This window comes from Triturus cristatus, chromosome 1_2, assembly GCF_964204655.1.
Source record: "Triturus cristatus chromosome 1_2, aTriCri1.1, whole genome shotgun sequence".
NCBI classification, from domain to species: domain Eukaryota; kingdom Metazoa; phylum Chordata; class Amphibia; order Caudata; family Salamandridae; genus Triturus; species Triturus cristatus.
The window spans coordinates 1,136,168,095-1,136,187,662 of NC_140580.1; the positions used below are offsets into that span (position 1 = coordinate 1,136,168,095).

Sequence of the window (19,568 nt, forward strand, 5' to 3'; positions counted from 1 at the left end):
TGGTTGACTGCCCCCCTGCCCCCCATCAGGAAGGAGGCATGTGTTCCAGCAACAGCCAGAGAGCTAGAAACACTTTAAAGCAATCGATTTCATGTTTTTTCTTTAATCTTTCCAAGGAAACAAAACTTCTCCACCGACATCCCCCCTCCCCCCCCCCAAAAAAAAAAAAATCGGAAACCAATGTATTTACAACGGAAACTCAAATATACAATTGTTTTCAGGAGTCAAGGACCATTGATTCCTTATTACACAGTTTTAACGATGGATTTCTTCCTAACCCAGCCGAGGAAACCGGTAACAAGCATTTACAATGCAATGGTCTCGGCTTTGGTAAAGTTAGAGCTATTGGCATTGCTCATGACATTATTTTTGTTTATGTTTTTAAAACATTTAAAGAAACGGCATTATCATGAGCAATGCCAATAGCTCTAACTTTAACAAGGCCGAGACCATTGCATTGTAAATGCTTGTTGAGGCAGTCACTGACCTGGTCATCTTGCTTGCAAATGTCCCCCTCATCAGGATGGAATCGAGGCTTCAAATACCTGCGGCGCTCAGCGTGAAGGGGCTTTTCCTGGCCATGAATGCCCTAAACACAACGGGACCCGACGCCGCAGAGTGACGGGATAGGTTTTTCTGTGCCATCTTTCTCTTGCTTCCTTAACCCTTTCCCACCTTGTCACAGACAGGGATGCGATCAGTGGAGCTTGCTGGCCCCACTTCCCCTTGTGGTGAGATGTTACAGAGTGGGATGAGCTGTGCAAACTTGTGCAACCCGGGCGTGGAAGCAAAACACCTGAGGCTGTTTTTAATCGCGCACCTGAAGAAGGTGGAGACATCATAGCAACGTCCGGGTGCTGTGAGGAAAGACAGGGCTGTGCGTGAGTGGGCCCGCCCCCTGCTGAATCCGTCGCGTCCTGTCAGGCGCGGCCTCGTAAACATACCGAGTTCGTTGCCCTACATTTTAATGTTGTTAATTTACTTAAGCTTTTATGCTATAAAGGTGTGCGAGGAAAGCGGGGTACCTGTTTGCAGGAGCCCCTGCTGACTGGAGGTGTCAATGACGTCTGATGCGTAACTTTATGTCATCTACTCTTTCTGCACTATGCGGCCCCCAGAGAGCGATGGAAACAAAATGTGTTCAGCTTTTAATTCTCGTGTTCGGGTTTTCTGTGTATTTTGCTATATTGTGCGCAGTGCAATGTTCATGTTCAGCAATGCTTTTAATGCCACCCTGTTCGAGGTGAAGTAAATGTACTACTTCCTAACTAGGGGTGGGCGTCATGTTTCATTCTACCTGTGGAATTGGTGGGATTTGGCGACTTCGCGTTACTCTTGTAAAGCGGAGTTCTGGCAAAACTCCACCGATTGCCATTTGGCTGAATTTTTTCCCCCGAGGCTGGTGCCTTTGATGGGGGAGCGAAGACCCAGCAGTCTGTCGGGGTAGACCCCATCCCCACTGCATGAGTGAGTGCGTCTGGGCATCGATCCGTGACGATGGACATGGTTTGTGATCGAGGCCCGGGACAGCGCGCTCCACTCCCCAGCGCAACCGTCCCTGAAACCTCATCCTCCTTAATGGGTAGGTTCTTGGCACCCTCTCACCTCCGCTGAGAGCCTGGTGGCTGGGAGGCAGCCAGCCAGCCAGCCATGGGAGTGGCGCAGGGTTCTGCACAGCCGACACCAGTCAGACTGAGACGGAGTATCAGGGGAAGGGCACGTTTCAAAACATTCAGGAGCTGGGAATGAATTCTGAAGTACAAAGTTTCCAACATCTGACAGACGAGTAAGGTAAGTCTCTTATGGACGTCATCAACTGTGAGACGGGGGTGCACTGGGGCTGTAGAAAGGCAGTCAGCATTGGTACGCACTCACAGGGCCTTGCTACCCTTCACTCTTGAGCCATCTCCACATTTTCTGTTGTAAAGCGGTTGTGACAAATTAAGCCCGTGCGGTTCCTGGATGAGGAAGGCACTTTGGTGCATTCATGTCAGATGAGCTGGGTCAAGTGAGGTCCTGGTGGTGGTTTCTGCAAAGCAAAACCCATTCTCATTAATACTGCAGGATGAGGCGCGCGACTCACAGTGTTCCTCCTACGTGCAGGCCACCAGCCGATTATTCTGCCAAAGTACAATCCCTTTTAAATGCATTATTTCCCCCTGCACTATATTGTTGTCGGCTCTTCATTAATGTCTTTTCAGAGTTGCGGAGGAAAGCATTTTTTTTATTGTTGCATTAAATGGAATTGTTTAGATTTATATAGTGCTTCATAGCTCTAAGGAGGTGCCGCGGCGCTCTAGTGAACAGGTAGCTCGGTTGATCTTGAGGGAATGCTTGGTTGGAAGAGGGCTGAGCTGTTGGGCGGTCTGGTGGGAAGCGTGCTTGTGTCATGAGTGGCTCCCACGCTTCCCGAATAGGGTTGGATTAAGATTAAAAATGGCCCGGACACCATCAAAAAAAGTGGCCCTCATTTATGGATTGCGCCTTTTTGCAAAACACTGCTTCAGTATATTTCCCAGAACGCTGAGAACCCGCCAAGTGCACGCCACAGGAGACTACTTTTCATTTTGGGAAAACTTTGAATCCGTAATCGGGACATTATATATATATACCTCACTGTGATACTGCAAACAACGACCGGGTGAAATTTGTACTATGAGAAACTCTGGAGTGCCATTGATCTGGGCAGAATGTATTGATAAAGATCCCTGAGGAAGGTGTGAGTAGGACAAAACACGTGAAATTGAACAAAGCACTCATAAAGAGCAAGACTGAAAACATCATTTGAAGGCTGAATTTGTAATAAAATTGTCGTTTATATCATTGCGTGTGCCATGTGGTTGTACATATATTATTAAATTGCATTACAAGCAGTACAGATTGTTTGGATATGCAGATACTGAATAACCAGGGAGCTGCTTATCACACCATCCCTGATCCTCATGACCAACAGTGGTCATCCCCCATGAAAGATCACACCGTGGGACACCCCAAGGTACAGCTAGTGGGTCTGTAGCACCGACAGACCAGCCTACCTCCTACCAGCCTCCGTGGCTGGCCCGACCCTCATGAATAGGGTTCAGAAACATCCAAACAAGGTATTCTAGGTTATACAATTTATTTTTAAACTCTTTTTATTAAACTAGCTCTTCGTACATCAATAAATTAAACACATTATAGTGGTTACAGAGACATTTACATTGTATTGTCGACCAATTTGCAGTGTTGCAACACAGTTGGGTGGTTCATTTACAGTTATCTCTTTCACTAGTCGATGGTCATAGTAGTCACAATTTCTGTTACAATAGATCATTGAAGGGCCCCGCTCCACCGTATAATTGTCCTCACCACAGGTCTAATGCTTGGTATGCTTGCCATGGGCTCCATATTTTTCCCCATTTTTCAATACACCCCCTACTGCGATATATTATCTCTTCCGCCCTCTGGCACCAGTCTAGGTCCTTCTTCCAGTCAACCACCACTTCTAGGCTATACAATTGATTTATTTTTGTGTTAAGGCAAAGAGGTTACTTGAGAACATGTCCTCTCCCCACCAAAAGAACCAATAGTTGATCTAACCCTTCGGGGAAGTGTAGCTCAACTCAGAAGAACACTACTTCGTCCTACATCAACATCAGCCAACATCAGATAATAAAAGAAAGAGTCCTGCCTTAAGATTGAAGGAAAACATCTTTATCTGCCACTTGATAACATCAAGTAGCCTCATGCGTGGGCACCGCGTGTCTATTCCGCACTCCTGATACCTGGCTGTACAGGCTGGCCAGACAGCATCTCTGACCTGTACCATACCATTCATAAGACAATCATCAGCCTTAATGGCTGAAAACCTGGGGCTCTCTCTTGAGGATCCCCAGTACCAGGCCCAGCTCCTGGTTTCCATGCAGTAAAGACTAAAAACCACTGTTGGACTCCACTGTCCTATGACTTGAACAGGCAAAGAGCCTTAATGTGCCCCCTAACCATGCTAGTCCTAACTCACTGCTCACTGGTTGGCCAAGCAGTGCCTCCACCACTAGGAAACATTTGCATACATGATACTCAAGCAAGCACGGGATCCCGAGCTGAATGTAGAGTCGTATATTTACTAAACCAGTAGCATCCAGGCTAACGCTTCCCACACCGTCCTTCTCAGAGAAGCACATGACCAACACCAGTTACCCTCTATAAAAGATCATGCCAGGATAAGGCGGAATCAGTGGTGTAACCAGGGTTTTAAGTGTAATGAAAAAACTGAGGGGTCTCTTAAAGGGGCATGCCCGATGAAATTAATGGCGTGGCTTAAAAACACGTAAAATAATATTCTGTGCTTAGGATAGTGTGTGCCGCCCGACTGGTATTTTGCTGCTTCTGACAACAAGCCAGGACTAGTGGCTTTGTCAATGGTTGTTAGTTGCATAAGATAAATAAACAACAACTATGGCTTTGTTGTATAAAACATTGAAAATGCTTCTGTTCTGAAATGATGAGGTTGTGAAAGAACTATAGCGAGTCTCTTTGAAGTTGCATCACAGGTAGGGAAGGCTGGTACTGTTGCAGAGTTTAGATTTTTTTTTCCGTCCTAATGTTGAGGGTAAAAATAGAGAGCCCGATAGGGACCCATCTCAGCAGCTGCTTTCCTGCTTTTTAGGTCTCGCCTGGCGTTAGCAGCGTGCATGCACTGTCTCGCCATGCGAGGGCTTCTTGGAATCAATACGGTTCCAGAAGTCGTGTGTCCACTCCGCCTGCAAGTTTCATTGGTGTGCGTCGTTTCTCGTCATTAATTATGCTAAACATACTTCGTTGATTGCACTGGAGGGTTGTTAGTCCCTCCTGGATACCACCCTGTCCGCTTTAGGCCACGCCCACCGGGATTGGATCTTTTTCTTGCGGCGGGACACTCTGTCTTTCAATACTCCGTCTAGGCACTTTGTTTTTCCAGTGCATGTTGTTAAGTGGTGCATGCTCGCATTCCTAGACTCCTGCTGCCTGCTTCGCTGTAAGTGCTGACGTTTTCCGATGCGTGCAGCAATAGCATTTCTCCTAAAATATCCAGTGCGTCTGCTAAAATGTTTAAAATGTTGTTGCAGTGCCTGCAAAGATTTCCAGCCCTCTGCAACACCGTGGCTACCCTCCCATGTCCCAAACAGCATCAAGCAGCAATCGCGCCAGTGGCTTTTTAATTTATTTATTTAGTAAAGTGCCGTAATGCCTTATTTTAGATTGCATCTTTCCGACTTCTTTCAGGTGAACCAGCAGCATGGGTTAAAAGCATTCCATTTAACTTTCCAAGGGGGATGCACTCTTCGCAACTCAGCGGCACTTTCAGAGCACAGGAATGCAAAATATTTACAATAATATGTTGAATTCCTGTGCTCTCTCCTGCGCTGGCACATAAACTGCAGCCATGCGCCGGCGCAGGCACCCTTGCACCATGGTGCAAGAGTGCCTACGCCATGGGGAGATTGTTTTTGTGCAGGAAGGTGCCCCTTCCTGCACAAAAACAATCACTACAGACATTTTCTTCTTACAATGCGTGCTGTACAATGTAGCACGCATTGAAGGCGGAAAAAACAAGGAGAAATGAAAACTTTTCTCCTGGCTACGTCTCCCTTGGGGAGGCGTAGCATTGTCAAGCATTTCCAGATTTACGAATCCTCGTAAATCTGGAAATGTATCTCCTTCCATGGGTGTTGTGGGGGAATGCTGCGTTTGAAGGGGCCATATTTACAAAGAGAGGAAAAGTCTCGCAGAGTGGCTTTTCCTCTCCTTGCAAATATGTAGAAGTGAAATGCGCCTCCAGTACGTCACCAAAAGTGACGTTCTGGTGGCGCAGGGGGTTCGTAAATCTGCCCCATAGTTTTTAATCATGATACATTAGTGAACTAAGTGGCAAGACAGTTCTGTAAACGCTGTACCTGGCCCAGATTATTATAGAGCAACTATATAGTCTTTTACATCAAACACAACTGTGTTTTGTACAACTGGTATTTTGAACTCACATATTTGAAAGTGCTTTCATACGTGATAATGAAGAAAAAGGAGTTTTGGTGAAATACATTATTTGCCTAAGATCACACCATTTCATCAGGAACGCCACGATTATCCAGATTTTCTGGTTTTACTTTGTACAAATCACTAAGAAGTAGGTATCTACTTATCTTCCATTTTCTATGTTAACACTTTGGGGCAGATTTACAAGCCCCTTGTGCCTCCTTGCACTGCCATTGCGTCACTTTTTTCGACCCAACTGCCACACAAACAATGCAACCAATTTACAACGTGACATCTAGGGAGATGCGTCACGTTGTAAAGCCCTGCATCACATTATACCTGCGCCAGGTATAATGTATGCCGGCTAGGCATTCCTATGCAAAATGTCATGTAGAACTGATGCAGTAAAATTTACAATATTTCACTGCGTCACTCTACTCCTTCACTGCATCAAAATCCCTTCCCCTGCTCAGACCAGGCGTAAGGAATGAAACGGCTGTTTGTATGAGACTCACCTATCTGTTGTGGCACATTGCTGGCGTTGCGGCACTTTCATGAGCAACTCCAGCAATGGGTCACTTTTGTGCCAACAGATGCATCAGTATTTCTGAAGCATCTGCTAATCCTTGCGCCATGGAGAACTGTATTATAAACACCGCGCATCCATGGTGGCGCAAGGACATTTGGCACTGGCGCAAGGAAACTGACGCATCTATGTAGATGCGTCAGTTTGTGGTAAATAATTTTCCTTTACCGGGACTTAATTTGATACGGAAACATAATAAAACAGCTCAGTAAAATGAGAGGCAGAATCCGTGGTATTAGAGGTTCGGAATGGGCTTTATTCCAATGAACGATTATAATCGGTTGCTCCAAGTTCCATCACCACGGAGGTTCAGGAAGTGAAGTACATACATTATTGACAAGAAATGACTTTTATAGTAATTACATTACAATGAAGCGAATACAGTAGGCGTAACAATTGATAAGGAAAATGACGATTTATCTGCGTAACCAAAAATGGGTGTAATAAGGAGTAAAAAGGAACATAATTGGTTATGATATCATATATAGGTGGATCTATAAGATAATACTTGGCATAGATGCGCGCGCAGCAGCATGACGTGTGATTGACGTGCAACTAGGGGGTGAAGGGGACTTGACATTTAGCTCTACATGTGGAGACGAAAAGTCTGGGGGGTCAAGTCAACCTAATCCCAAATCATATCTAACATCCTATGTTTAAAGAACTATGTTATCCACAAAAGAAGGACTCTCGGACAGAATCTATTCTATACTGACTGTGCGTGCGTGTACAAGCGTCTAAGTGTCTACACTAGATGCGAGGGCGGAATCTTCCATAGTAACAGGACTATGAATTACTTGCATAAAGACAGAGAAGCCGGGCCTTTTGCTTGGTAACTGGAAGAATGTTTACTTAAACTACTAGGCAGGAATGCATCGGCTGAGGGGGAAGCAGATAATTCGAAGGTGAAATACAGTTCTTGGCAGAGAATAGGCTGATGTCAGGCTTCGTGAGCCGCGCAGAGAATGAGACAAAGTTCATGGTCACAGATGCAGGCTCAGACTGGAGCTTTCAGAGGCAGAAGGCAAGAGGAGTTCGATGACAGAATCAGGGCCTACTTGCCTGGACTGTAAAATGGCATAAGTGAACCATATAAAGCCGGTGGCCTTTCGTACTTAGGAATGGAATATCCGGCCTATTCATGGCGGATCTGACAGAGGACATGTTGACGGTGGACGCACATGTGTTTGCGTCTTCATAACTGGAACTGGAGGGAACATACATGTACTTGTAACATGCACATAGAACCGTTGGGGTCCAAGATAGGGGACATAACTGACCAGAAAAATCCATATTTCCACATTCCCTCCTTGTCCCCTACTTGCCCGTCAAGAGATATCAATCTTCATTAATCCATTGATCTGTTCATATAGCATCATTTGTTCTTCTTTCTTCTTCCGTGATGAATGAAATCTTGGTGGTGGAATACACGATGTGGCACACAGACCACAGATCGCTGGTCCACATTGTAGACATAGACAGCAACTGAATAGTATGAGAAGGCCAATACCTAGGAAAGATAGGACCTTCCATCCAAAGGTAGATATTATACTCCAAAACCAACCGGACCAAGTCCAAGTGCCTGGGTTCTGGTGTATCTGGCTTACAATCTTATGAAGGCGAGTTATAGCTTTATATACAGATGGCGAATTTTCTGGTATGAATACGCAGCAGCTTGATCCGATGACCCTACAAGCTCCGCCCCTATCAGCCAGGATGACGTCAAGGACAAGACGATTTTGAAGCACAACAATCCGCATAGCAGACTGCTCTTCTGTTAAATTGCCTAAGGCGGAAATAGTTTCATTTACTACTGCTTCAAGGGTTCTAGTTAATCTACGTATCAGCTTACTATTAGTAACGGTACCTATATAGGGAAAGATGCCTTTATTGAAATCTGTGTATTTTTCCCATGCTGTTTCAGTGTAATCGACAATTGGGAGATCTCTCCTCTCTCTGTTGTGTACTAAATGAATATTTCTATAATAATCAGGAGGAGCTAGGAAAACAGGTGGCAAAAGAAATGCAATGTAGCAGGTACCATCCCAATCTAGAGGTAGACGCATATATGCAGTCTGACCACATATAAAGTAGGAGTGGCGATAAGCTCTAAATGAAGATTTGCCTTGATCACTGAATTCTACTGTAGTAGTGCATTTACTATGGCCCATATGTATGGAACCAACTTTTCTTACACACAATTCACCTTTCGCTGGGAATACTGACATGGTGGGTAAAACTAGTTCAACTTCGGATACGACATTTAGAATCATGAGATTAGGTGTAAAATTACCTAATCCATATACTTCATTTTCTAGATCAGTTCCTGTTCTTTTGGGGCGACCCTCCTTATCAGGGTAACAGACTTTGAATAAAACTAGGTTCAGATTTCCCCATACCCACTGATCTTGGTAAACTGCTGTGTCTGAGTCTATGGAATTGATTAAGCTGAACCATGCTCCACAGGAGCCATTATGTGTAAATGGATGTGGAAAGAAAGGCAGGACTCCTTCATCATTCTGATAGGGAGGGAGTCGGCCACACACCCAACAATTAGTGGCATTACTAGTCTGATGGGAATGATGTAACATACTAATGAAAGTGTTATTGCGCAGCGCAAGTCTATAAGACAATTCATGCGGCGGTAGGTCACTAAAAGAATGTTCTGCGGTAACATTGTAAACATTTCTGGCAATAGGGTAATATATGTGTAACAATATACTTGCAGTAATTATTAAAAGACTTAAGGAAAACAAAATTAATAATGTCACTATGCAATGGCTACGCAGTGATTTACAATACGCCTGTCGTTTCATTATTTTTCGCGACTGTCCATGATTCAGGTCTAGAGGATACATGTCAGAGACAAATTCAACCGCTTCACCTTGGAGAGGACTTAAACAATCAAATTGTCTGACGTTCTAGGCCTCAATTTTACTTTATAGAGTTCAGTTTTAGTTTTTTCAACCAAAGGGAGTTTTGAATCAGTCTGTGAGGGAGTGCAGGGCACAATGTCTATATCCGAGGATAGTCCATGAAATTTCTTGATATGACTTGAATGAATCCAGCCCTTGCGGCCCTCGATCTTCACGGCTGTCCTTGTAGTGAGCAGAACCAACTTGGGTGTCTTCCACCTGGGCTCCAGCTGAGTCTTTCGGTCGAAATTTCTCACAAATACGAGATCACCCGGAACTACGTCATGGGGTTTCACCTCAGTGTTGTCAGGAAAGGCTGCAGCTACCTGTGAACGACAAGATTGTAGTGCAGACATCAAGGAAGCCAAGTAATCTGTCAGCATATTACAGTCAACATCAGTTATTTTGCGTGGTATAGGCGTCCCCCACATATTTGGTGGTCTGCCAAAGATCACCTCATACGGGGATAGCCCTGTTCGAGAGTGTGCTACCATTCTTGTGAAAAAGAGTGCAACTGGTAGTGTTACTACCCAGTCGACACCTTTCTCCCTGCATATTTTGGACAATCTAATTTTCAGGGTCTGATTATGTCTTTCTACGAGACCTGCTGCCTCGGGGTGTCGGACACAGTGGAATTTCCACTGATAACCTAACAGAAGTGAAACATGTTTCATTAATTCGGATGAGAACGGCTGGCCGTTATCTGAGTAGACAACACGTGGTAAACCGTATCGTGGGAAGAATTCTCGAACCAACTGTTTGGCAGTAGTCGGGGCAGTGTAATCTGAAACCGGGTATGCCTCCGTCCAACGGGACAGAGCGCAGACAACTACGAGAACATATTTGAATCCTCGACATCGTTCCATCTGGATATAATCCATCTGGAGGACTTCAAAAGGGTGATTAGGAGGATGAAATCCACCTTGTTCTACGGGAACACTTTTTCCTGGGTTGAACTGGCAACAGATCATACAGGTACGGACCTTTTGTTTGGCTGCTGCTCGTAAATGTTTATTGAACCAAATGTGTTGAATGCTATCTAGCATAGCTTTTTCTCCTAGATGTGCTGGACTATGGATAGTGTTAATAATAACTTGGACCATTGAATCAGGGAGGAACCATACAGATTTTTCCTTCGTCATCCATCCTTGGTCCGTTTGGATCCCTCCTGATTCAGTCCATTTCTTTATTTCGTCTGGTGTAGCATGTGTCTGTATGTCAATTACGTCAAGGGTAGGATCTTTAACTGTCATACAATGTGTCGGCATCGGGACTATTGTCTTTGTCATGTCGGATGTTTGGGTTTGAGCAGTCTGTTTAGCTGTTCTGTCGGCTAGATCATTGCCTTGGGAAATGATATCAGTAACTTTCGTATGAGCTTTACATTTCATAATTGATATTGCAGTCGGTAGATGTATTGCATCTAATAAGGCATGAATGAGGGGTCCGTGCTGAATGTGGGCACCGTGGGAAGTTAAATAACCTCTCTCTCGCCACAGCACGCCGAAGTCATGTACAACTCCGAATGCATAACGTGAATCAGTGTATATGTTGACTTTTTTATTTGTGGCTTGAATACAGGCTTGTGTCAGAGCGATGAGTTCTGCGGCTTGAGCTGACAAAGTATTTATACGATTAGTTTCAATGACTTCAGTATCTGTTGTGACTGCGTAAGCGGCCACTAACTCTCCTGTACTTGTTCTCATACATGAACCATCTACATATAATGTCAGGTCTGGATCTGACAATGGGACATCGGTTAAGTCTTGTCTGGGTTTCGTCGTTATAGTAATAACTTCAATACAGTCATGGGCTAGTGGGTCTGTTCCGATTACTGGCAAAAGTGTGGCAGGATTCAATGTGTTACAGCGTCTGATTTCTATGTGTGGCTGAAACAATGTAAGCTCGTACCCTGTAAGTCGTGCTATAGTCAAGTGTTGTGTTTGCGTTCTATTTACAAGAACCTCTACTGCATGTGGTACTTGAACTGTCAATGGATGTCCTAACACTATGGCATCGCTTTGTCTGATTGCTAAAGCTGTCGCTGCCACTGATTTCAGGCACGCAGGCAAAGCCTGAGCTACGGGATCTAATGTACTAGAAAAATAAGCACATGGTTTGTGTGCTCCTGCTTGTTCCTGTGTGAGTACTGACAAGGCAGTACCTTCGCGTTCTGTAACAAAGAGTGTAAAATGTTTTCTGTAACATGGTGTTGCTAAAACAGGTGCTTGACATAAAGCTTTCTTTAGGCTTTCAAAAGCTTGTGTATGTTCCTGAGTCCAAGGGAGAACAGTCGATGTGGCTGCCTCCTGGGTTGTCAACTGAATGAGTGATTTTGCTAGAAATGCATATTGCGGGATCCACTGTCTACAGTATGAAGTGAGGCCTATGAAAGCCCGCACCTCCTTTTGTGTCTTGGGTATTTGCATGTTAGCTATTAACTGAATGCGGTCGGGTGTAAGCTGCCTTCCCTCCTTGGACAGCGAGTGTCCAAGATAAACAACTCGCTGGACACAGAATTGCAGCTTAGAAGGGGACACCTTGTGCCCCTTTTCGGCTAGAAATTTTAAAACTGTCAGTGATGCTTTTTCACATTCCGGTTCGCTTCTTGCGGTGATCAGCAGATCATCGACGTATTGAAGCAAGGCAGTGTTAACTGGCATGTGGATACTGTCAAGTTCTCGTTTCAGTGCTTGGCTATAGATGCTGGGGCTTTCTGTAAATCCTTGAGGTGCGCGTGAGAATTTAAAGCTACGTCCATTTAAACTAAATCCGAATAAATATTGACTTTCCGGATCTATTGGGACGCTGAAAAAGGCATTCTTGAGATCGATTACAGTAAAGAATGTCGCTTCGGAATCAATAGCTGTCAGTAATGACGAGATATCTGGGACCACAGGAAATTGTGGCACAATGCATTTGTTTAATTCGCGCAGATCAATAACCAATCGATATACTGGCGGGGCCTTTGGATCTGTTCGTTTAAGAATCGGAATTATTGGTGAATTACATATATTTGAGTCGGTTTCTACAACCACTCCTTGGGCAATGAGCTCGTCAATGATTTGTAGTAAAGCCACTACAGCATCTGGTGGTAACTTGTATTGTCGTATTCGTGGTAGCACCACTCCTGCCTTTAATGTGACTCGATATGGTGTAATATTCATGCAACCAACATCAGTAGGGCCTTGTGCCCATAGATGTGTAGGTAAAATCTGCAATCGGGGATCCATGTCTCTAGACACATAATGACCTTTAAAATCACGTAAAAACAACCTTACTCCTTCCGGAGAACAACATATTATAGCTCCTAGAGCTTTCAATGTTTTTATTCCTAGCAAGTTTTCTGGACATGATTTAGTAAGCAATAAATCTGTAGTTCGGGTCAAAGGTCCTATCGTAAGTGGGAGAGGCTGTGATACTTCATTCACAATAGGTTTTCCTGAAAAACCAAGGGAAATATTCTGTGAGCCTGAGAGGGGTGCCCCTGGAACTTCACTACGTTTTATGGTTGTTCGACTTGCCCCTGTATCGAGTAAAAATTTTCTGTCTTGGCCTAACAATTCACTATGTACATAAGGTCCTTCTTGATCTACAGGGATCTCGATAAGGGGTAAGTCAACTTCCCTCTCTAGGCTTGTTCATGCGTAACGCTGATACTCAGGATATTCATACTGTGCGGTCTGATACATTTGTCGTGTTGTTGTCTGTGTGGCAGCAACAGGCAACGGTGGTGCAGCTGGCACAAACTGTATTGGTTGTTGTGCGGCTGGCATGGCCTGGGCATGCTGCAGAGCTCCTTGTTCATTCTGATCTTGTCTAAATGGCCGTGGTCTTTCTTGTGTTTTACCTATGGCAATATTATGTTTTAAAACTGGACAATCGTGTACGTAATGACCTGGCTTTTTACAATAATTACATGTCCCTTTTACAGGTCCTGCTGAATCGGAATGTGTCATACCCTTTTTATGTCCTTCAGCTGGAACTGTCTGGGAAACTAGCATTTTCATTTTCGTGTCTTTCATGCGTCTGTGTTCATGTTCTTGTTCCTCTCTAATTCTATTGTGATGGTACTGTAACATTTGTAACATTTGTGATGGAGTGTTACCTTGCCAGGTACTCTCGAATTTTAATACTCTATTCTTTACTTGGGGCAGGGCATTTTCTACTAATTTTGTTACGAACAGATGTGGGTATGATTCGCTACTTGCTTTTATGCCACTATTTATACCAAAACATTTTTCAAATCGGGCATAGTAATCACTAGTGTCTTCATCTTGCTTCTGTTTACAGGCTGAAATTGTACCCCAATCTTCCTTTTTCGTAGTTAATAAACGTGGCAGTACCTGTACTAATAAACCTGGTAATGCCTTAGTTTTGTCCCCAAGCCCTGCTCCTGCAGTTCGGGCCTTTTCTTCTGCTTCCAATGCTGACCATTCTATCTTTTGGTCTCCTACCTCCCACTCTTTTTCCTTGAGTTTCTCATAAATACCAGCCGGCATCAATACCTTTAATATTGTCATAATGTCGGGATAGGTATACTCTCCCATGAGTAACATGTCTTTAATTTCTCGGTGAAAACCCGCTGGGTCTTTGTCATGACTGGGTACCACTTTCTTCATTTGTAACAATTCTATTTTTGATATGGGCGTATATACAAATACGCGCTTAAACTCGTTGTCCTCGCCCTTTATTGGGTGCACTTCTCGTAAGGGATTCTGTCTATCCATGTAGTACGTGGTTCTTTCCTTGACGGGCAATGAAACATGTTCTGAACATACAAAAAGAATATACTGCTTTCTTGATTCTAGAATTTCTTTAATTAATTTAGTACCTGAACCTCTCCATTTATTCATAAGCAATTCAGTCAATATGTCAGGTAAGGGACCAGGGTCCGAATGTTGACTCCGATATAGTATAATGAGTTGTTGAATCATATAAATCCCAGCTAACCTCTGTTCATCTGGGGTGAGATTCAAAAATGTGCGTACTACTGTATCATCACTATATTTTCCGGGACTGTCCACCCAATGGACAGCTGCCCTGGCTAAATCTTGTTCATCCATAGAATCGAGGAAATGATAACCCCTTCGTTCTCGGAGTAGTTTGTCGGCGGCTTGGAACGAATGCTCGTTAGACCTGATGTTAATTATAGGTATTTGGAAATTCCCGTTATTATCTGGACATATCGGACGTATCGGGTCAATAGGACGTCTAGTACTATTACAAGATCTTCTTCTACCTACATAGGCTATAGTTTCTGACTGTCCTGTGGGCAGTCCTGACCCTTCCTCCTCGTTTTGTTCGAACTCGTCTACCGCTAATCTTTCCTCGTGTAGGCGTTCTATTTCTTTACGGATCTTTCGGCACATGGCTATTATACAATTTTGCTTATCATGTCTACCTTCTGATATATTCTGGCTCCATCTGGTAAGAATTTGCATTGCTTCCGGGTCTACCCCCGGTCGGTCTTCATTTCTGATCACACAATTTATGAGGAAACGTAACAGTTCCCCCTGTATCTCCACTTTCTGGTATTCCATAGCTCTGTTAATACATTCTGGATCTCGCCCTGTTTGGACAAAATGGTATATTTTATCTAGATGCGCAGTCATTCCTGGTAATTTCCCTAAATACACTGCGGCTCGTCTGATACGCAATGATGCTAGGGTCATTTCGTCCTCTTTTCCGGGCACTGGGTCATATCTGCAATCTATAAGAAGTTCCTTAAGCGTACGGGCATTAATGAGTTTGGGTGTACGTGAATGTCCTGACTCTTGAAAAGTAAGTTTATTTATTCTGGGTGGCGTAGAAAAAATGTTGCTAGCACCTCCCGTGGCCCCGTCTGGGGTGTCGGGTGTGAAAGGATTCGTCGAACGTGACACAGCAACTACAGGTGTGGACACAGCTATAGAAGTAGCTGTAGGAACAGATGTAGAAACAGATGTGCTTGCCGGAACTTGTTGCTGTAAAGATACGGGTACCGGATCTTGGCGTTGAACCTCCCTGACAGGCGGTCTATGTGGGGCGGAATTTGCATACTCGGGAGCTGCGTCATCTAAATATGAGGAAAGAAAAACATCTTCTGCGGTTCTAGGATGCCCCTTAGGATGTACCTTTATTGGGAATAATGGGGTTGGCAAGTCTTTCGGTATTTCTGGAGTAGCCTTAGGTAATCCTTCGGCCAGAAGGGGATACATACCATTCATAAGGGCATTTCTTTGTCTGTCTACTTGTTCTGATTTCACTCGTGCACCTTCTTCAATTAATAGATTTTCTCGGACTTTATTGAAATTCTCTTTACTCTTCTCTTCCTGTCTACGTGCTTTTTCTGTTCGTCTATGTGATTCCTTACGCCATAATTCAATGGCATCTTTCTGTGACTGTCTGACTTTCCTTTTCCATAACTCTTCTTCTACTTTCATGATGCACTCTGCATCCCAGGTCCCCGCTGCGGGCCACCTCTGACTTTCTGGTAATTCCTTGGTGTAGTCTACCCATAGATCAAGAAATAATATAGCGTCTAAGCCATGTTTATGATACATGAAGTACCCTGGAGTGTCCCTAGGAGGAATGGGAACGGCTTCTTCGAGTACCCCTTTTCTTGTAGTGATCTGTCTTAGTTTCGAAAAGAACGGCATATTGAGAACTGACCTTATACTTGATTTTGACCAACTGACCTGATACTTGATTTTGAACAGACTTAATACAATAAACACGATAATGAACAGTCATTCATACCACAATATACAGAACGTACTTAAACATTTAACATTTAACATTAAACCTTTAACTGAAACAACAATGATGATCGTCTGCATAACTAATCACCAAGCATAATTCTTGACAATAACTAGATACTTCGGAATACTTGATATACTGCTAAACAGTACAGATACACTGCTAAAACAGTGCAGACCGGATTTGTGTACCCAAACCCGTCTTGACCGGCACAACCTATGTGCACGTCAGAAATGCCTCCCCAGCAATGGTACTCACCGGGTAGCTTCGGAAACGGAAGGCCTCGGTAACTTGAACTTGAACCGGACTGGACTCGACTCGACTCGTCGGAAACTGGGCTTGACTTCGAACTGGTGGGCCTCTGTATACCTCGGATCTTGCTCTCTCAGCTAGGCTCTGGTCGGGATACTTCGCACTTCTCACCGCCTCGTCTGGGTGTTGATCGCAGCCTCAGTCGCCCCCGCTTGACCGGAGGGAGATACAGGAAATCCTGCTGGTACGCGTTATTGTCCGTCCAGCTGTGGCAGGAGACCGGGCCTGCAACTCACCGCCGGCGCGTGAGATGAGAAAGTGTCCCTGTTCGGGCGCCATTCATGTGGTAAATAATTTTCCTTTACCGGGACTTAATTTGATACGGAAACATAATAAAACAGCTCAGTAAAATGAGAGGCAGAATCCGTGGTATTAGAGGTTCGGAATGGGCTTTATTCCAATGAACGATTATAATCGGTTGCTCCAAGTTCCATCACCACGGAGGTTCAGGAAGTGAAGTACATACATTATTGACAAGAAATGACTTTTATAGTACATACATTACAATGAAGCGAATACAGTAGGCGTAACAATTGATAAGGAAAATGACGATTTATCTGCGTAACCAAAAATGGGTGTAATAAGGAGTAAAAAGGAACATAATTGGTTATGATATCATATATAGGTGGATCTATAAGATAATACTTGGCATAGATGCGCGCGCAGCAGCATGACGTGTGATTGACGTGCAACTAGGGGGTGAAGGGGACTTGACATTTAGCTCTACATGTGGAGACGAAAAGTCTGGGGGGTCAAGTCAACCTAATCCCAAATCATATCTAACATCCTATGTTTAAAGAACTATGTTATCCACAAAAGAAGGACTCTCGGACAGAATCTATTCTATACTGACTGTGCGTGCGTGTACAAGCGTCTAAGTGTCTACACTAGATGCGAGGGCGGAATCTTCCATAGTAACAGGACTATGAATTACTTGCATAAAGACAGAGAAGCCGGGCCTTTTGCTTGGTAACTGGAAGAATGTTTACTTAAACTACTAGGCAGGAATGCATCGGCTGAGGGGGAAGCAGATAATTCGAAGGTGAAATACAGTTCTTGGCAGAGAATAGGCTGATGTCAGGCTTCGTGAGCCGCGCAGAGAATGAGACAAAGTTCATGGTCACAGATGCAGGCTCAGACTGGAGCTTTCAGAGGCAGAAGGCAAGAGGAGTTCGATGACAGAATCAGGGCCTACTTGCCTGGACTGTAAAATGGCATAAGTGAACCATATAAAGCCGGTGGCCTTTCGTACTTAGGAATGGAATATCCGGCCTATTCATGGCGGATCTGACAGAGGACATGTTGACGGTGGACGCACATGTGTTTGCGTCTTCATAACTGGAACTGGAGGGAACATACATGTACTTGTAACATGCACATAGAACCGTTGGGGTCCAAGATAGGGGACATAACTGACCAGAAAAATCCATATTTCCACATTTTCCTTGTAAATCTGCCCCAAAGTCTTTACCTGCGAATTTTTCTGTAGTTTTACATAACGCAAACACGACCCAAGGTATTGGGGCGCTTCAGATGAGCATCAGTTACATTACACAAGGTCACAATCATTTTTTTATAGGGATGTGGAGAGTAAGTGATTTCCCCAGAATTACAGAGAGACAAAACCAGTTTTCCAGTTCCAAAGTCTGCAGCTGTGACCATGAGGCCGCATCCTGGGTAGAGGGTCAGTGTCAGGCAGAGGGTTCCAGCAGGATCTCAGGCTGAGCCAGAGTCAGGCTTTAGGTTCGAGCCTGTCTCGAGCTTTTAGTGGTTAGCGCACGTCTACACTCCACCATTGCGTTCTGTAGCCCTGACACAGCAATTTCTTTCAGACACCCTCCCGATTTTTGCCCCCCCTGTTTAGAATCTCGACTTCTTGATTTATTTAATCTTTACTCCCCACTCCCTGTAGTCACAAAATCTCTTTGTGTTTAATACTAGGATGACCAACCGTCCGTAAATTTCACGGACCGTCCGTAATTTGGACCTCACGTCCGTTGCTCGTGAGGATCCCTTTTATGGACGCCCTTTGTCCGTAATTTTGGGCATTGCAGGGAACAGCACTGTTCCCTGCATGAAGCCTCAGCTCCCTGATGGGGCCGCCTTGCACTCCCCCTCGGAGCACAAGAGCAGCCCCGCCCTCCCCTTTGTTGCATACTTATGCGGTTGATTGCCACATACAGAATGACAATGGGCCAGTCTGGGCTGCAAAGCACGTGGGGCCTCCCCCAGCCTCTGTTTGGGCAGGGCATTTTGTCAGGCAGAAGAAATGTGCAAAAACGCCAATGCTGCAACATGAGAATTCAGTTCAAGAAAAGAAGCTGGTGAAAGAAGTTACAAATAAGTGGCTAGAGTTCTTTCACAGTCTCGCCAATTTAGAACTGATGCATTTTCAATATTATATTCAAGGAAGCCATGATTGCTGTTTTATTTTTATTTTATGCAACTAACAACCATTGACAAAGCCAATAGTTCTGGCTTGTGGCAGGTGCAACATTACTTATTGTGTTATACACCTGCATACAATGACAGAAGAGGCAAAATACCAGTCGGGCGGCACACTATACTAAGCACAGATTTTTAGCTTAGGTGTTTTAAGCTATGCCCTTAATTACATCAAACACCCCCTTTGGAGAGACTCCCCAGTTTTTTCATCCCACTTAAAGCCCTGGAAACAACACCATGTCACAGTCACCTCATGGCCTGGCACTGTGCATCATGCATGACTCATGACTTCCACTTTTTCAGATTGCCTATGTGCAAGGGCATAGTGAACCCTACCTCCACCCCTTGCTTTAGGAAGTGTAGCAAGGGTAAAATTCTTGATGGGCATCTTCTGTCTGCAACTCTGCAGACAACGGTTCAGCTCATAATTAATATGAAAAGGTGGGCGAGTGAGTAAGTGAAGGGATGGGTGGATGACTGGATAGATTAGTGAAAGGGTGAATGGATGAATGAAAGGGTGAATGGATGGATATGAGAGAAAGGATGGATGGATGAGTGAGTGGAAGGATGGATGGATG

At 44.4% G+C, this 19,568-nt stretch overlaps 1 protein-coding gene across 2 annotated transcripts in view; it reads left to right on the forward strand.

Moving 5' to 3' along the window:
- Positions 1 to 1,670: 1,670 nt before the first annotated feature.
- LOC146868829 (uncharacterized) overlaps positions 1,671 to 19,568 on the forward strand; it is a 216,798-nt gene continuing 198,900 nt past the window's right edge. The window contains exon 1 of one of the 2 annotated variants that reach the window (XM_085613857.1): positions 1,671 to 1,791. The gene's annotated coding sequence lies outside the window, so the exon portion shown is untranslated. The remainder of the gene's footprint in view (positions 1,792 to 19,568) is intronic. The other variant, XM_085613858.1, reaches the window with a different exon arrangement.